General features: G+C 33.0%; 1 protein-coding gene across 1 annotated transcript in view; it reads right to left on the reverse strand.

The window, feature by feature from the left end:
* The window catches only part of LOC110257598 (uncharacterized), a 755,702-nt gene that overhangs the window by 136,195 nt on the left and 599,276 nt on the right, over positions 1–20,231 (reverse strand). The window lies entirely within an intron of this gene.

Consider the following 20,231-nt stretch of genomic DNA (forward strand, 5'->3'; position numbering starts at 1 on the left):
TTTATGTCTATGCTGTGTAGTCATAAATCAACAAGGGCTGTTTACTCAGGGTGCTTGCAGATAGTTTTCCCAAATTCAATTTATTCCAGGGGCATCACAGAGTTTCACAAAATTTTGGCTGATGTGGTCTTTCACTATCTTCATTCTCCTTTCTTCTCTTTCCACTAAATTAGGTTTAGCAAGCTATGTCAAGCATAGAATGGATTATGCATCTCTTTTCAAAACAGCCCCATTTTCAAAAATATTGCAAAAAGACAAAATCCTAGACATGGTTAAATGCCCTGTACTTTAAAGTGCTAGTAACCATTATTGCGGTTGGCCTACTTAATGTAAACTGTAGCAATTATCTGTTGCTACAGCACTGTAAATAGTAAACAGAATACTAAAAATGGCATCCGTATTGAAATATTAAAGCTCTGAGAAGAAAATACACATTCAGGGGGGGCATAATAATTGAAATGTTACTTATTTTAGGCTAGTGCTATCTGAGTTCATTCTGGGTTTGGCTCTCCAAAATTTCCACTTTATTGCTGGCTTTTGGAAAATCACAATTTTAGCATAAATAAAATATACTTTATTTAGGCAACAGAAATGTGAGATTCAAAGAAATTAGCTTCCAAGATAGTAATAGAAATTCTTTTTTTGGTCCATGTAAAACAAACTCCAAATTACTTCTAACAAAATTATCCAACCAGCAATTATATTTTGCTAAGAAACATACCAAGAAACACACTAGAAAAATTCTAAAATAGACTCTATTAAATATTTAAATGGGCCCAGCTATTCACAAGTAATGTATTTGTCATTCTTTTACTCCTCATCTCCAGTCTGTCAATCTTTTTCTTATGCACAAATACTGAAATTCTAATATACTACTTCTTAATCAATAGCATATATAGTATTAATAAATAATCCTCTTTTAAAAAATTAAAAAGTGAAATTTTCAACTTGGTATTTTAAAAATAATAGCTGACAAATCTGAGGAGAAAGCAAGTATATTTTAAATGCTGTCATAAAATTATTTATTTTGCTAGTCTGTTTTAGGAATATTTTCTAATCTCATTATCTCCTTATTTTACAGTAACAAATTTAATGCTACTAGACTATTCTAGGAATATAAAAGGAAATATTTTTATGTTTAAAAAAAATAGAAGAAAATATCCCCAAGCAATAGAATTACAGTCACAGAAGGTAGCTCTACTTGACCAGCTGTTCCATGACAGTCTAAGAAAGCATCCAAAAAAAGCAAATTTGTGTTTGGGGCAAGATTCTTGTGCTGCATCACTGGCTTGGTAGTGGAGTAGGGACATATGGAACAGGGAGCAAAAGGGAATGGAATTTTACCTTAATGAATACAATGACTATGTTTATATAAGCCAAAGAGTTTTCAATGTCACAGTATGACTAATGCTGAAGGAAGACTTGTTTGTGTCTATAAATGACATTGGTGCAATTCCTCAAGGCCATTTCATTATGCAATGCATTACTCCTTAGGAAAAACTGGACTAATAGGAAAGTAGAATATACTAAAAATTGTTATTCTCATCCAGGAATTAACATATTTTAGTTTTTAGCATATGCTTATGATGTACATTCATCACTTATTAGCAAACTGATAGCAATTTTTCCAGGGTGCAAAGAACATGATATGTAAGCAGTCGCAACATTCTTCTATTTCCACTCTGCTTAGCATTCATCAATTAAAATATAGTTGTTTAGTAAGAATTTCACTGCTATGATCTCACCAGATAAACAAGGCAGATAAAAAGGTAGCACAGCCTTGGGTTATTAAAGGAAAGGGTAGAATATCAAATATCCACAAGTGATAATCATCTTTGGCATAAAGAAGACAACAAGGGTGACTTTTCTTTAAAACACAAATGGGCTTTTTAAGGGTTTTATGTGACTGGAAGACATTCATTTCATTATTGCCAAGTTAACAAAAAATATATTACTCAAAGTCTCACAAATCTTAGAATTAGTTATGTTTTTGTATACAGATTTCTATTGCAAATCTAGAGAAATAAACTATTTCCCTGATATAGGGCTTAACTGACATTGCAGATATTTATAAAGTTGTGAACTGTAAAATAAAGAAATACTTTGTTATAGGTCATGAATTAGTATATATATATTTATCCACAAACCTCAAATTCCAGTGATTATCTATGAAAATTTACATATACAGCTTACAAATATAAAGTGACACGTCATTTAGTTATTCTAATTTGGTTTTAGCTATAAAGGAGAACAGCTATTTATTGCCTCAAAATTAACATTTAGCTGAACAAAAGCCCACTCTCTTTCCTAAAGAGGCTGATTCCAAGGCAGGGGGCAAACTTGACCAGTCTCAAAGAATGAAGAGTTTACAATGAACTCTTGGTGGAATCTGGTCAAAATTAGCACAATCTTGCAATGGCACTTCAGCACCATGAGAAAACAGTGTAGATATTTAGAACCTTATTACTCAAAGTGTGGTTCGTGGACCAGCAGCATTGGCTCCACCTGTGAGCTCATTAGAAGTGCAGAATCCTAGGCTCTACCAGGACTACCGGGCCGCTGAAAAAGCACTAGTCCGAAGTGGCACAGTAACAATGAAATGCTTACATTCCCTTTGATGGTGGTACGATTTCAGGAAAAAAAAAATCCATTAAAAGCTGAATACGGGGCGGGGGGGAGAATGATAAGCATGCTAAGAACACAAAGCCAAACTGAAAAACGGGAGAAACAAATGAGGAGGCTATAATAGAATACAGATCAGAACACACATGTTTGGAGAGATGGAGTGGGTGGTGCTTCACACCATTTACAGATTTAGTGAGATCCAGAACTAAACCCTTCACATGTTTGGGTGGACAAGCTTTGTGTTGCTCAATGTATGACAAAGCATCAGGGGTCTTCAGAATAAAATAGTGCTGGGCTGTTAGAAATGGAGTCCAAAAAATAAACTAGTAAAATAAAATACATATGTTAATATATATAAATCAATATTTACTATAGAGACTACATAAACTATTTTATATTTAACTAATACCTAGAAAGAAACTATAGGCAATAACAAAGATGATGGGAGGTATTTAACTGAGTAGTTTAAGTGTGCCAAGGTCACTGTTTATTTGTAAGACAGATATGCTTAATAACTTAAATAATTTTGTGACTGATATACAGTGTTGGAATGTTAAATTAACCATTGCAAGGAAAAGTAATCTATCAAAAGAAAAATATATTGTAGGAGGATGGACAAAATAGGTGAAGGGGATTAAAAGGTACAAACTGCTAGATACAAGAATGTAACATACAGCATAGCAAATATGATCAATGTTCTACAATAACTTTACATGAAGAATATTCAACATATCAATTACTATGTTGTAAACCTGAAACTAATTTCATACTATATGTAAAATATATTTAAATAAAATTAACAAATAAGTTTTAAAAATCACATTGTAACATGAACGAAAAGACAAAAATGAGAAAATATAAAGCTAAGACAATATGACAAATAGAATACACAATGAACATAGTACAAATCAGTTTAAATATACCAATTCTCTCTAAATGGATTAAATTCACTTAAAATGTACAAAATCAAATGATGAAAAAGTACAAGGCTACATTAAAATTAAGTGACTCAAAAAGCCAACAATAAAAGAATGAATAAATATATCACAGATCAATACGAATCAAAAGAGAATTTGTAAAAGAAATGCTACCATCAGAAAAAAATTATCTAGGTAAAAATATTAACGGAGTAATGTACTAATGGGGAAAAGTGGGAATAATATGATACACTATATAATGAAAAGGGAATAAATTTTCAAATCTAAAGATAAAAAATTAAGATGTTTTCCGTGGAAAGGTTCATTTGTGCTGTACATTAGATTCCATATATAAGTGATATCACATGGTATTTGTCTTTCTCTGAATCTATACATGTATGTGTAACTGGGTCACCATGCTGTACAGTACAAAACTGACAGAACTCTAAAACAACTATAATGGAAAAAAATCATTATCTTAAAAAGAAATTAAGATGTTTATTTAACCTAATAATAAAGTCTGAAATCTATAAAGAGCTAAGAGCAGAATGTCAATACAGATTCACCCAGAATCTGATAATGACACTGTAATACAACTCTCTCATCATTAGATTAAAAAACTTAAAATTGTAAAAATATATAGAAGATTTCAGCAAACCAGTTAACAAACTTTATCTAATGCATATTTAGATAGATCCCCTAAACATTACAGCTGGTAACTAGTTTTGTTTGTCAATCACACGCGAATTTTTTATAAAAATGAGCACATTTAAGCACAAACATTTAGAAACTCCAAATATAATACTGATAAAGTTCTCTAATAATAACAAATCTGAAATAATAAAATCAATAGTTGATTTTAACAATACATTTAAAAACTAAAGGAGGCATATGTTCTAGGAAGGTGGAGACATACCTTAAACTATTCTATTTTGTTAATACTAAAAATTACTGGGATTATATAGAAAGCGAAATAAAAGTCTGAAATGTGAAGAGAACACACATTTCTTTTAGGGCAGATGGGCAGATATGCTTGGAATCGATTTTCCTGGCTTTTTTAAGAATCTGTTAATGTCTTAATCATTCCTCACTTTTGAAAGTCAGTCTTAGTATAACAGAACTCTTGATCAATATTCTTTCTTAAAAATTTGCACCTCTATGGAGTTCCCGTCGTGGCGCAGTGGTTAACGAATCCAACTAGGAACCATGAGGTTGCGGGTTCGATCCCTGCCCTTGCAAAGTGGGTTAAGGATCCGGCGTTGCCGTGAGCTGTGGTGTAGGTTGCAGACGCAGCTTGGATCCCATGTTGCTGTGGCTTTGGTGTAGGCCGGTGGCTACAGCTCCAATTGGACCCCTAGCCTGGGAATCTCCATATGCCATGGGAGCTGCCCAAGAAACAGCAAAAAGATAAAAAAAATTTTCTTAAATAAAAATTTGCACCTCTAATGGGATGCAAATTTTAATAACTTAATCCTATAGCAAATACCAGTTATAAAATTTTGGAAGGAAGCTTTTTTATCATTTATTTATATTTTTTTTTCTATTGTACAGCATGGTGACCCAGTAACACATACATGTATACATTTTTTTCTCTCACGTTACGTGTTCCATCATGATTGACTAGACAAGAGTTCCCAGTGCTACACAGCAGGATCCCTTAAGTTAGAGTTAAGAAGAGTAAACAAAAGCAAGATTTTAGGAAAGGGAGAACAAGTAAAAAAGCATTAATGTAAAATTATAAATTGTGCAAATGTAAAATATAACTGGGATGATCACTTAAACTCATCAGATTTGCGGGAGGTAGAAAAAGGAATATTATCTTTGCAGTGCTGAAATAAAAAGAAAACAACTGTGTCAATTCAGAATTCTATATCTAATGATAGTATTTTTCAAGGATATGAAGTAAGGACATTTTTCAGATAACGGTGTACGAGTGACCTGAAAGGATTCAAGGGGACAAACAAATCCTGGTTCACAAACTACAAAGAACAGTGTTCACAACAGTCAGATCAGAAAACCTCGTATTTCATGGGACAAAAATAATGAACTGATCCCACCTAAAAGCTTAAAAACAAGACCTAAAATTATCAAGTTGTTTTCGAGTAAATTAAACATCCCAGAACAAACTCAAGAATATTTATAGCAGGAAAGAATATTCAGGACCCATAAAGAAAATCCACATTATATGGCATCCTGTTAAAAATTATCAGGCAAAGAATACAACTTATGAGTATAATGAGAAAAATCATAAAAACTGATACAGGCATGATGCAGATTACATAACTACAGAAGAATACATTTTTTAAATAGTTATTATAGTTATATTCTATTTGTAAAAAAGGAAATGTATGCTTTTTAAACTAGCAGAGGACAAGCGAAAAATTATTTACATTTCATTCACAATATAAAAAAAGAAATAAAATACCCAGGAAAATATTCACAAAAGCCATGCATGATCTCTACACTGAAAACTACATAGTATTGCTGACTAAATATACTATATCTTGTTTTACTTGGTGGAAAATCAATCATATGGATGCAAGACAATAACTATCAAAATTACTATAGATATTTTTGGAGAAATGAATAACATGATACTAAAAGTTTAATGTAAATGCAAAAGACAAAAAAGAGCCAAGAAAAGATTTGAAAAAAAATATACAGCTGTCTGATTGCACTACCCAATTTTAAAGCACAATGTAAATCCACAGTCATAAAAACAGTATGGTCATTGGTAAAGAAACTGGTACACAGATTAGTGGAACAGAATAGAATCCAGAAATAGACCCACTTAAGTATTTTCGACAAAGATGTCAAGGTAATTCAATGGCAAAAAGAATTTTTTTTGTAAAACATTATACTGGAACCATCTAATTATACATTTAGGAGCAAAATAAATACAAAAATTAACCTGAAATGGAACAGAGCCTAAACTTAACAGCTAGAATCATAAAGCTTCCTAAGAAAACATGAGAACATCTCTGTTACTAAATTTCTTAGATAAAATACAAAATTCAAGTCATAAGTTTAAAATGGATAATTAGAGTCCATCAAAATAGAAACATTTTATCTTTAAAAGATGCCATTTAAAAAAAAATGCAGGAGTTCTCATTGTGGCTCAGGGGGTTAAGAATCCAACTAGTATCCATGAAGATGTGGGTTTGATCCCTGGTCTTGCTCGGTGAGTTAAAGGATCTGGCATTGCCATGAGCTGTCATGTAGGTTGCAGGCAAGGCTCAGATCTGGCATTGCTGTGACTGTACAATAGGCCAGCAGCTATAGCACCAATAAATTTGACTTATAGCCTGGGACCTACTATTTGCCACAAGTACGGCCATAAAAAGAGGAAAAAAAAAAAAAAAAAAAAAAAACAACCCAAAACAAAGAAAACAAAAATGCAAGCTGCCAAAAGGAGACAGTTTCAATACGTATATGTAACACATGGTATTTGTAGCTAGACTGTATGAAGAAATCTTATTAATCAGTTATAAGGAAAAAAAATGTATTTTTTTATTATTCAATTAATTTATTACATTTATAGTTGTACAATGATCATAACATCCCAATTTTATAGGATTACCATTGCATACCCCCAGTGCATCCCCCAAACCCCCAAACTGTCTCCTTTGGAAACCATAAGTTTTTCAATGTCTGTGAGTCAGTAGCTGTTCTACAAAGTTCCTTCTGTCCTTTTTTCAGATTCCACATGTCAGAGAAAGCATTTGATGTTGGTGTCTCATTGTATGGCTGACTTCACTTCGCATGATAATTTCTAGGTCCATCCATGTTGCTAAAAATGCCAATATTTTGTTCCTTTTAATGGTTGAGTAATATTCCATTGTGTGTATGTACCACTTCTTGATCCACTCCTCTGTCGATGGGCATTTAGGTTGTTTCCATGTCTTGGCTATTGCAAATAGTGCTGCAATGGACATTGGAGTACATGTGTCTTTGCGAGTCATGGTGTTTTCTGGATAGATGCCCAGAAGTGGGATTGCTGGATCAAATGGTAGTTCTATGTTTAGTTTTCTGAGGAATCTACATACTGTTTTCCAGAGTGGTTGCACCAATTTACAATCCCACCAACAGCGTACTAAGGTTCCTTTTTCTCCACACCCTCTCCAGCACTTACTGTTTGAAGACTTTTTGATGATGGCCATTCTGGCTGGTGTAAGGTGGTACTTCATAGTGGTTTTGATTTGCAGTTCTATAATGAGTGATGTTGAACACCTTTTCTTATGTTTTTTAGCCATCCATATGTCTTCTTTGGAGAATTGTCTGTTTAGATCTTCTGCCCATTTTTTGATGGCTTTGTTTGTTTTTTTCGTATGGAGCTGCAGAAGGTGTTTATAAGTTTTGGAGATTAGCTCCTTGTCAGTCGATTCATTTGCAAAGACTTTCTCCCATTCTGTGGGTTGTCTTTTCATTTTGTTTAGGGTTTCCTTTGCTGTGTAGAAACTTTTAAGTTTGATTAAATCCCATTTATGTTTGTTTTTGTTGTCATTACTCTAAGAGGTGGATCTGAGAAGATGTTGCTTTCATTTATGTCAGAGAGTGTTTGGCCTATGTTTTCCTTTTAGAGTTTTATAGTCTCTGGTCTCATTTCTAGGTCTTTAATACATTTTGAGTTTATTTTTGTGTATGGTGTTAGGGAGTGTTCTAATTTCATTCTTTTACATGTGGCCATCCAGTTTTCCCAGCACCACTTACTGAAGGGGCTCTTTTCTCCATTGCCTCCTTTTTCATAGAGTAGTTGGCTGTAGGTGCATGGGTTTAATTCTGGGCTTTCTATGTTTCACTGATCTATAGAAGTAAATGACAACAAAGATACGACACGCCAAAACCTATGGGATGCAGCAAAAGACGTTCTAAGAGGAAAGTTTATAGCAATAAAAGCCCAGGAAACAAGGAAAAGCTCAAATAAACAAGCTATCTTTACATCTAAAGCAGTTAGAGAGAGAACAACAGACAAGTCCCAAAAGTTAGGAGAAGGAAAGAAATCATAAAAATCAGAGCAGAAATCAATGAAATATAAATGAAGAAAACCAAAGAAAAGATCAATGAAATGAAAGCTGGTTCTTTGAAAAGATCAACAAAATTGATAAACCCTTAGCCAGACTTACCAAGAAAAAAAGAGAGGACTCAAATCAATAAAACCAGAAATGAAAAAGAAGTAACAACAGACATCACAGAAATACAAAGGATCCTAAGAGACTACTATATGCAGCTATACACCAATAAAATGGAAAACGTAGAAGAAATGGACCAATTCTTAGAAAGGTACAATCTTCTAAGACTAAACCAAGATGAAATAGAAAAGATGAATGGAGCAATCACAAGAACTGAAATTGAAACTGTGATTAAAAAACTTCCAACAAACAAAAGACCGGGACCAAATGGCTTCTCAGTGAATTCTATCAAACATTTAGAGAAAAGCTAATACCTATCCTTCTGAAACTATTACAAAAAATTGCAGAGGAAGGGATTCTCCCAAAATCATTCTATGAGGCCACCATCACCCTGATTCCAAAACCAGCCAAAGATACCACACACAAAAAAGAAAACTACAGGCCAATTTCACTGATGAACATAGATGCAAAAATCCTCAACAAAATACTAACAATGTATTTTTTAAAGCATAAATATTTGGACAGAAAAGATAGCCAATAAAAATGTGAAAAAGTATTTGATACACTTTGTAATCAGGGGAAATGAAAATCAAAATCACAATTCCAAATCACTATACATTCATTAGTATGACTGTAATTACAAGAATTGTCTGTTCTAAATTTTGTAGGGAATATGATGCTACTAGAACTTAAGACATTACTGGCAGGAAGTTAAAATGGTACATGTACTTTGGAAAAATATTTGGAAGTATCCTAAAATATTAAGCCTAAACTTGCATAATTCCTAGCTATTTCATTTCTATATATTTGCTCAATTAAATGGAAACATCTGCCAATGTAAAGCTATATCCTTGTACATATGCCCAATACTATTCCAGCTTAGCACTGAAAACCCTGAGTGCTGAGAAACCTCTCAATCTTGGCAAGAAGATTTTCTTTTCATTCATCAGATAGGTATATAAGAGTAACTAAATTAACCAACTTTGGTGAGTAAAAATATTTATGTATTTTCGAAGGGCCTCTGAAACACATTTATACAAAAGAACAAATAACTTTTCAGTTATTTTTTTTTCAGTGTGGATGTCTGGCAGACACCACCTTAATCAAATGATCAGAGTGAATTATCATCAATAATGGTATAAATGGAAATTTGTTCAACTTAAGATGCAAAGAAGATCATGCAGCACATGTCTGTGGCATTCTTGTCAAAACACTGTAATCCGAATTTAATTATAGGGAATATTCTAAAAAGTCCATATTCAGAGACATTCTTTAAAATAATTAGTCTGCAATTTTCAAAAGTATTAGGTTACTAAAAGCAAAAAAAAAAAAAAAAAAAGGCTGAGAAACCGTTCCAGAATGAAGGAAATTTAAAAGATATGACAATTAAATTCAACCTGTGATCCTGAAGTGGATGCTTTTCCTCTATGAAGAACATTAGTGAGGCAATTGCTACAATGGAATGAGTTCCAAAGATTAAATGACAGTAATGCATCAGTGTAAGATTCCTTATTATGTCTATCCTACCATGGTTATGTAGGAGAATGGCCTTTCCCGTAGAAAATACAATCTGAAATATTCAGGTATGATGGGCATTAGGTTAACAACTAACTATCAAATTGCTCAGGAATAATTTTCTCTATATTCTTTCTCCTTGTTTTTTGTAGTTGTTTAAAACTATAAGAAAATTTTAGAATTTTCTAAATGGAAAAAAGACACCAAATATAAAACTAAATAAATTACAGTTTAAGATAAATGGTCAGTAGCTATTTCTGCCTAATGTGGAATTCATCTAGCACACAAGCTTTGCTGAAGAAAAGAATGTGCCTCTAAGATGAAATATTATATATGTGCATATATGTATATGTGTGAGTGTGTATATATGTGTGTGTGTATATATATATATATAAAAAATAATACACATACCTTAGGAAAACATGAGATGTTAAGTGCATAAAGAAACTAAAATAAATTCCATGGACCATTAAAAATTCTCTGAAGTACTTCCATTTTTGTATCCAAAGTTGCGAAATACAGTTTTGTAATTTTAAAACTATGTGTATGGAGACTGATCCAATAAAACATTTACACTCCTAAAAATTAATTAAGTCATTCACATTAAATTTCACACAAGTTAATGTTTCAGCACATACACATTTACTACAATTTGGAAATCTAATCTGTTTGTCAAATCCTAGATAACATCTCTTATGAAAAGATTTTCATGAACTTGTGTATCTACCTTCTTTGAAGTAAACACAGTGACTTGGAAATTACACTTATATCCCAATAACATCCCCAAAATGACTGAAGGGCAGTTATGCTATAAATTATTTTCCTTAAGTTATACATGAAAATATTTCAGACAACTGAAAAAAAAAATGAATTCCGTGGGGAATATTATATTGTTCCTTTGTTATAAAGGCATTTTAAAGAACCAGTGAGTGATTTGATGAGGGAGACCTCATCTTTGTCAGCAAAGCCAAATTAAAAGTTTGAGCATACAGGTGTACACACAGCAAAAAAGAGTCTTTGTCATTGCAGGTTATTTGCATCTTCCTCTACATAAAGAGAAGGAAATTTAAGAAAGAATGAAAATAAAAGCAAGAGAGAGAAAGAAAAGAGCCATTCTATTCTGGTTTCTGGAATATAAACTGTATGACAGGCCCAAGGACAATTTATAATCTTCAAGCACAGCTTCCTGGGGAGTCTACCAATAAGCAATGGCAAAAGATAGACAAAATGTTTTCAAACCTGACATCAGAACTCCACAATGGTTGTCAGAGATTTAATGGTGACCTGAAGTTCTCATCTTTCCAACACAGTGAGAAGGAAAATGCAGAGGGAAAGAAGGCCTGAATAGGCCTGCAGCTGCAGCTCTGGTTTAACTGCTAGCCTGAGAACTTCCATATGCCACTGGTTTGGATGTAAAAAGAAAAAAAGGAAAAGAGTAATTATGGAATTAGAATGTCGTTTTTTTTTTAATCTTATTTTTTCATTTAATATATTCAAATGCATATGTTCTTATAAGATACACTCAAGTTCGCAGATGGAACAAACGTAACTATAGCCTATTATATCCCAAACCCTGAAAAACCAAAAATAGGCTTAAAAATAACTAATAATAGAAAACTCTACAAAGCAAAAACACATGGCACTCTCATCCCAGAATGATGTGCTAGGAAAACATGCATTCAATTTATTTAAGAAAACCTCACTATACCAATTACCCCAAGGAAACTGGAAAGCTAGTAAAACAGATTTATCAGTGTGTCCCTGTTTAAAAATGGAATTCACAGCCTCTTACTTCTACTCAAACAATCCAATCACTTCTCACCTCATGTGCAGTAAAGACCATTTCCATACTGTGGGTGGGTGTTTGGAAACCAACATTATCATCCATCCTTGCATCACCTCCTACAATGTCCTGTATTATTCCTTCTGCTGCAAACTGGCCATCTTGCCCTCCCTAAAACCAGGGACAGTCATTCCTCAGAGCTTTGACACTTGATGTTCTGCCTAGAACACTTTTTCCCATTACATCTGGTTTACTTACTCAATTCTTACACGTCTCTATTACATTTTTACTTTCTTAATGAAGTTGTCTATGGTTACTTTCATGTGTATTATAACCCCATTCCTCTGTTTTCCCTTTTCCATTTAATTTCCTTATTTGTATTTACCAAGATATAGCATACAAGATTTTTAGTTGTTTTATTTGCCTGATGAATTTCCCACTAATTCACAATTCCACAAAAGACAGAGAAGTCACTGCTGTATTCCCATCCTCTAAAACTGTGCCTGGCACATGGTATTGTTCAACATTTGTTCACTGAACAAATTAAATAACCACCTATTCTAATGGTTTAAGCATGGACCATCTGGGGTATTCTGGGGTTCAAACTCTTATTCAAGAAGTTTGTACCTGTATAATACAGGGAAATTTATTTAACTCCCCTGTGGTTTAATTCATTCATCTATAAAATCATAAAAACACAAGTATTTATCCTATAGGGTTATTACAAAAATATCAAGAGATAGTACATGTAAAATACCTTTCATAGTGTCTGGCACATAGGAAGTGCCAAAATGTTGGCTCCTATTATGATTCCTTGATATTTTGTTATACAAAGACTAGAAATATCTTCAGAAATACACTCACTAAATTATCTCTACTGGTTAATTTTGGGGTCTTGGTGGTAAAAATATATTTCACATTACATATTTTTGTATTGTTCAGTAAAAATAATTATAAAAAGTCTGTATCTGTATATAATGCATGTATATATCACATAAATTTATATCTCCACCTATCTTCAGTTTGTCTCCTTCTACTTAAAAACAATTTTAATTCTATTTATTACATTCCACCAAGAAGTGATTATAGATATATTATTTTTCACATCTCCTATGGTCTTCTGGTGAGGCTGATTGATGACTCCTTTCCTACCCCAAAGGTCTAACTCCAACATCAGAGTTTTATTCCTTGGGGCTTTCCTTCTCAACTTCCCAGGCAGCCTGCATCTCATTTGCTTCTCAGCTGTGGAATGGTACTTCTATTAAGAATATAGACCTACAGCTATCAGAACCAGCAATACACTCAAGGAAATTTTAAAGCTCTCATAGACTCCCTTAGTGTTATCCCCTCAAGAAATCCATGGTATTTCACTTCAGTCAGCATGTAAATTCTTTTACTAAATCCTTGACACGATCAAAAATCATTTGTTAATCTCAAAAGGAATGAGAGGAAAATACTATTAATGTTTCTGAAGGTTGTTTTTGCTTCTTATTAAAAGAATAATATACAATTATTACTGAAAGTTCTGGGGTAAATATACGAAGATAAAAATCAAAACATTCAGAATACCCTTTTAAAAAAAAGTTGTACAGCAATGAATATTTATGTATTTTTAATAACTATGTGTTATCACATACTACACATATGCATTAAGTATGCATATATACATGTATACATATAGCGATATGTACATATATATCATATATTTCTCCTTTTAAATCTATGTATACAAACACTAGATATGTGTAAGGATACACACAAACACAGCAATATTATAAATTAACACCCTAAAATACATGTCCATTTTACATACTCAAAGAACAATTAAAATGGCTTTATTCAGAGTTCTGGCTTTGGTGCAACAGGATCAGGGGCGTCTTGGGAGCAATAGGACACAAGGTTCAATCCCCAGTCCAGCACAGTGGGTTAAGGATCTGGCATTGCTGCAGCTGTGGCTTAGGTCACAACTGCAACTTAGATCTAACCTCTGGCCTGGGAACTTCATATGCTATGAGGCAGCCAAAAAAAAAAAAAGGCCTTATTCATTTCACTCTCATTAATTATACCGGCTTAGCACAGAGATCATTTTTTCTTAATAGGATCTGGGCCCATAATATTCTCATTATCTTGTAATTCTCAGATGTCTTTTAAGTTGATAAATTAATATCATGAAAATATTACTGAAAAATATAAAACCAAATTTTACCAGTCTCAATTAGAAAGGTTCAAATATTAAAATAAAGTTGATTTTATTTGTATAATCTATGACATTTTCAAAATCATATCAATTTTTACTTTTATAGATTTTTCTTGGGATTTGTAATAATTATTTTCAAATATTTTCACTCTTATCAAAGTTTTCTTAGTCCTTAACCAATTCACTAGACTTTCCTTTTATGTATATGTAGACTTACTGCTTTCCAAGTCTACCCATTGCCATCCTAATTTTGATAGACTACTGCACAGTTTAATTCTATGGTTTATTGTTATTATATTTGAAGTTAGTTCTGTTTTTTCTTGAAATCCATATCTATTATGATTTTTGTTTCTTTTGCTGGAGTAATTTTATTAACGTATAGGGTAATTATAACAGAATTCATGATCAAGAGATTAATTACGGTCACCTATGCCTAAAATTATCTTGAAATGTACTAACATATAATTGAGAGCTTTCCTGGAATATAGGCTTCAAGTGTCAACACCATTTCTGTCTCAGAAGTTAAAATGTTACACACTCTGACATCTGTTTCCATAAATCTAGACTGCCTCTTCCTTTTCTTCCGTAGAAAGATCTTACACCTTTTTTTTTTTTTTTTGCTTCATTTATTAATTTTACCAGAATGTCTGTGGTTAGAGATAGGAGAGATTGGTTTGTTTCATAAATCCTATATACACTAAGCTGCATTTTAAAACCTTCATATTTTGTCTCTCTCAGCTTGGTTCCACATTCCTTTATCATTTATTCAGTTATTTCACTGAAACTATGGTACCCTGGTGAACACCAAACAAACCCTTTCTTAGAACTCTTACTGCTTTGTTTTTTTGGGGGACTTTTTTTTTTTACAGTTACATTAATGGAATTACAGTGAAGATCCAAGGTAAGTCCCTTCTCAAGATAACACTTTAAAATATGAGCAAATGAAATAAACTGATGACTGTGTAACTTAGGGAAACCCAAGTTCACATATCATACTCAGTTCTATTCAGATAAATCATTTTAATCTCTAAGATACCTTCTAATACCTTGACCAATGTATCTATAAATATTCTTTCCAATATTAAAAATTTTATATTATTTTCCTAATGTGGCCATATTGAGCTTATTTATATTTATATTATACTCATATATAATCAAAGTTATATTTAATAAGCTCATACAAACTGTCAGAATATGGGGAGATCTTTGTTATCATTCTGTTTGTAATAGTTAACATTTATGTGAATGGAAACACTAAAAACACATTTTCCTCCTATGAAAATAAATTTGTAGATGTCCACTTATTTTACTTATCACTCTTTGCACTTATTGTCTTTGTATGCATTTTATTCATTATTAGATTACTCTTTGTACTTGTATAAGACATACGCATTTCCCAAGACTGCCATAACAAAGTGACACAAAAGAGGTGGCTTAAAACAACAGAAGCTTTTTGTCTCACAGTCCCAGAGGCTAAATTCAAATCAGAGTTTCAGTAGAGGCATGTTCTAAAACCTGTAGAAAGAATCTTTGCTATTCTCTGCTAACTTCTGTTTTTTGCTGGCAATCCTCAGTAAACGTTTGTAAATGAATCACTTTAGTCTCTAATGTCAGAGCCATATTTTCTTTTTTTGTCTCTGTGATTATGTCCTGTTTCTTAAGTATAGGGGTCATATTGAATTAAGGACACACCCTTAAAACAGTCTCATCTCAACTGATAACATTTGATTTATCATTATTTTATTTATTAGTTTTGTACTCATTTTATTCATTATCTTGTTAAGCTACACTTTAGTTTGGCAATTTTTAAAAAAATTATACTTTCCACTTTTCAAATTATTTTAATCTCACGGTTTTTAGGCTATTTAAAAATTTGATAGTGTAGTATTTGCTCTTGACTGAGTTTAATTAACACATTCTCTTCTATGTCAAGCTATCTCTCTGCTGGAAACCAGCTTTTTCATTAGTGACTCTAATTGTCTTTCCTGATTATGAACAATCCCTCTCTCTATATCTCTGTATTTTTTCTTTAATTTGTCCATGTGTATTTTCTTGAATTCTCTTCCCCCTTAAATTGATTTTTACATCATGATCAATTTAACCTTGTATTTTGCCTATAATTGAAGCAGGAGTGGTACAAATGACATTCTGAATATTTCAGAGTTCTTTTTTTAATATTTCTCAAGACTTTAAGCATAAATGTCAAATGAATCTTGCAGCTGATATAGGAGTCATCATTACTGATGGAGGAAGGAAGAACTCTAGTCTCTGAGGTTTTGAGATACTTTGAGTAGAAAAAAAAATTTTTCACCTCTCAGGCAAGAAATTAAATAGGATCATTAACACTCACCAGAGCTAATAAACCTATTAGCAATCACCCATACCACTTTCAAACAGTAAATTATTCCCCACAAGACTAGAAGACTTTAAGAGATTTAGAAGGTCTAGATTGGAATGTGTTTGACAGTCTACTTTAATGGACATATAAAGAGGTTGTTTGTTTACTTATTTCCGATTTTGTAAAGGAGCAATATAGACCAGTTTTTAGCAGGCTTGGTTCAGAAGACCAAAATGTGCTATATAAAATATTTCCTATATTATTTTTTGAAAATGGAAAGCTTAGAATATACTGAAGATTACCACCTTTCCCCAATTCCTTCCAAAGATAGCTTCTCAACCAAAGGCCGTATTTGAAGGGCATTTGAAGGAGATAAAGTAAGCCTACCTCCTGAGAAGAGCAAATTAGAGTACAGTGGCAGGCAGCTTCCATACACCACTGCATGATGGAGCCTGGCATGGTGTTGCTAACTCAAGAGACCAGCTGAAAGGGCTGTAAATTGAGCCAAGCTTAGCAAACTCCTTCAGTATGTACAGGAGGATTGTGACTCTTCTTGCATGTTTTCTCACATCATCTGTCTTCTAATGCAGGCTATTCTTAAACTAGCCTCCTGATATCAGCTGCTCTTATCAAATACAAGGAAATGGTCTATCTGTACTCGAAGTGAACCAACTCTGAGCACTCAGAATCCCCTCTTTCATTATTCAAGTGTTAAGTTTCCACCTTTTGGGTACCAACACACTATGAAAAAGACCTCTCCTTTTGTCACTTTGACTGTCAGTCACCCTTGGCTTGGTTCTGAGAAAAAACACCATGCTAACAATAATCATGTGTCTCCTCATGTATGTTTTTTGGGGGGGAAAAAAAACAGAAAACTAATTTATACTGTGGCTTTCTGATGGAATTAATTTAAAGGATCCTAATAAAACATAAAAGCTTCAGTTTAAACATATTTAATGAATGAAAAAAACTTGTAAAAATTTTAAGTGAGAATTTAAAAACTGATCAGTTTTTTAAAAGAGTATTGGAAGTCCAAGCCACAGCAATCTGACAAACAAAGGAATACCTTTTAAGGTATCCAAATTAGGAAAGAAGAGGTAAAATTGTCACTCTATGCAGATGACATGATACTATATATATAGAAAACCCTAAGGACTCCATGCAGAAACTACTCAAATTGATCAACAAATTCAGCAAAGTAGCAGGATACAAGATTAACATTCAGAAATTGGTTGCACTTCCGTATACTATCAAATATTAGAAAACAAATATAAAAATATAATACCTTTTAAAATAGCACACAAAAAATTTAAATACCTAGGAATACATCTCCTAAGGAGGTGAAAGACATATGTTGAGAACTATAGAAGTATTAATCGAGGAAATTAAAGAGGATTCAAAGAAGTGGAAAGATATTCCATGCTGCTGGACCAGAAGAATTAATATCCAATTAATTAAAATGGCCATACTACCCAAAGCAATCTACAGATTCAATGCATCCGTATCAAATAACCCATGATACTATTCACAGAACTTGAACAAACAATCCAAAAATTTACATGGAACATAAAAACACCCAGAATTGCCAAAGCAATCCTGAGGTAAAAACACAAAGCAGGAGACATAACTCTCCCTGATTTCAGACAATATGACAAAACCACAGTAATCAAGACAGTGTGGTACTGGTACAAAAACTGATAGATGGACCAAGGGAACAAAACAGAGAACCCAGTAATAAACCCAGACATCTATGGTGAATTAATCCTCAACCAAGGAGGCAAGAATATAAGATGGGAAAAAGACAGTTATTTTTCAGCAAGTGGTGCTAAGAAAACTGGAAACCTGTGTGTAAATCAATGAAACTGGAACACACCATCACACCATGCACAAAAATAAACTCCAAATGGCTTAAAGACTTAAATATAAGACAAGACACCATTCAACCCCTAGGAAGAGAGCACAGTCAAAACATTCTCTGATATCAACTGCACAAATGTTTACTTAGGTCAGTCCCCCAAGGCAACAAAAATAAAAACAAAAGTAAACCAATGGGACCTAATCAAGCTGACAAGCTTTTTCAGAGCAAAGAATACCATAACAAAAACAAAAAGACAACCTACAGAATTGGAGAAAATAGTTTCAAACTAGGCAACTGACAAGGGCTTAATCTCTAAAATATACAAACAACTTATACAACTCAACAGCAAAAAAAACCAACAACCAATTGATCAATGGGCTGAAGACCTGAATAGACATTTCTCCAAAGAAGAAAAAAGGATGGACAACAAGCACATAATAAAATGATCAACATCACTAATTATTAGAGAAATGAAACTCAAAACTACAGTGAGGTACCACCTCACACCAGTCAGAATGGTCATCATTAACAAAACAACAAATAACAAATGCTGGAGAGGGTGTGGAGCAAAGGGTACCCTCCTACACTGTTGGTGGGAATGTAAATTGGTACAGCCACTATGGTGGTACCTCTAAAAGCTCAATATAGAACTACCATATGACCCAGAAATCCCACTCTTGGGCATATATCTGGACAAAACTTTCCTTGAAAAAGATACATGCACCTGTATGTTCACTGCAGCACTATTCACAATAGCCAAGGTATGGAAACAACCTAAATGTTCATCAACAGATGATTGGATTAAGAAGATGTGGTACATAAACACAATGGAATACTACTCAGTCATAAAAAAGAATAAAATAATACCATTTGCAGCAACATGGATGGAACCAGAGACTCTCACACTAAGTGAAATAAGTCAGAATGAGAAAGACAAATAGTATATGATATCACATATCTGGCAGCACAAATGAACTGTACCACAGAAAAGAAACTCATGGGCTTGAAGAACAGATTTGTGGTTGCCAAGGGGGAGGGAGTGGGATGGACTGGGAGTTTGGGATTAATAGATGCAAACTACAGCATTGGAGAGGATAAGCAATGAGATCCTGCTGTATAGTACAGGGAACTATATGTGACCACTTGTGATGGAACATGATGGAGGATCATGTGAGATAAAGTGACTGGGTTACTTTGCTGTATCGCAGAAACTGACAGAACATTGTACATCAACCATAATGAAAAAAATAAAAATCTTAAAATATAGAACTAAAATTAAATAAAATTGATCAGTTTTTTAAAAGGATAATGTAAAAATGAGAAAGCTATAAATGAAAGAAAATATACATAATAATCCAGACACATTAGTAAAAATATACTTGTGATAGATTCAAAAGATCACTTACTCATATGATACAGTGTCTGAAAGAAGGAAAAGAATGAATTTTCACATATATTAGGAAACTATTTTTCTGGAGTCAAAGGACACCCAACTGTTTTTTTTTTTCCACCCAAGACGTCTCTGTATACTTCGCAAACTTAAAGGTAAATGCGTATCCCTGAAATATCTCCTTAAATATTTTAATACTTAGATAATGAGAATATTATACAAATATCACAAAAGGTTATTTATAAATAAAAATTATAACTACATCAAATTTGTCACTGCAACACTTATTCTGTTGTCTACCAAAATACTGCTAATGGGTGTGGGCAAAAAAAAAGCATTACAGTACAGACAGATTCAATCATATTATGCTCACCTAGTACAGCTTGCATATTGCCAATGGAAAGCACATATATATATTATTCATGTATCAACAAGCTTGACATGTCGTAGGAAAAAATTAAGAAACTCAATATGTGAGG

The sequence above is a fragment of the Sus scrofa genome, chromosome 18 (genome assembly GCF_054392235.1).
Source record: "Sus scrofa isolate SSC_HxYL_T2T_F1_AM1 chromosome 18, Sscrofa_HxYL_maternal_Yorkshire_Landrace_v2.0, whole genome shotgun sequence".
NCBI classification, from domain to species: domain Eukaryota; kingdom Metazoa; phylum Chordata; class Mammalia; order Artiodactyla; family Suidae; genus Sus; species Sus scrofa.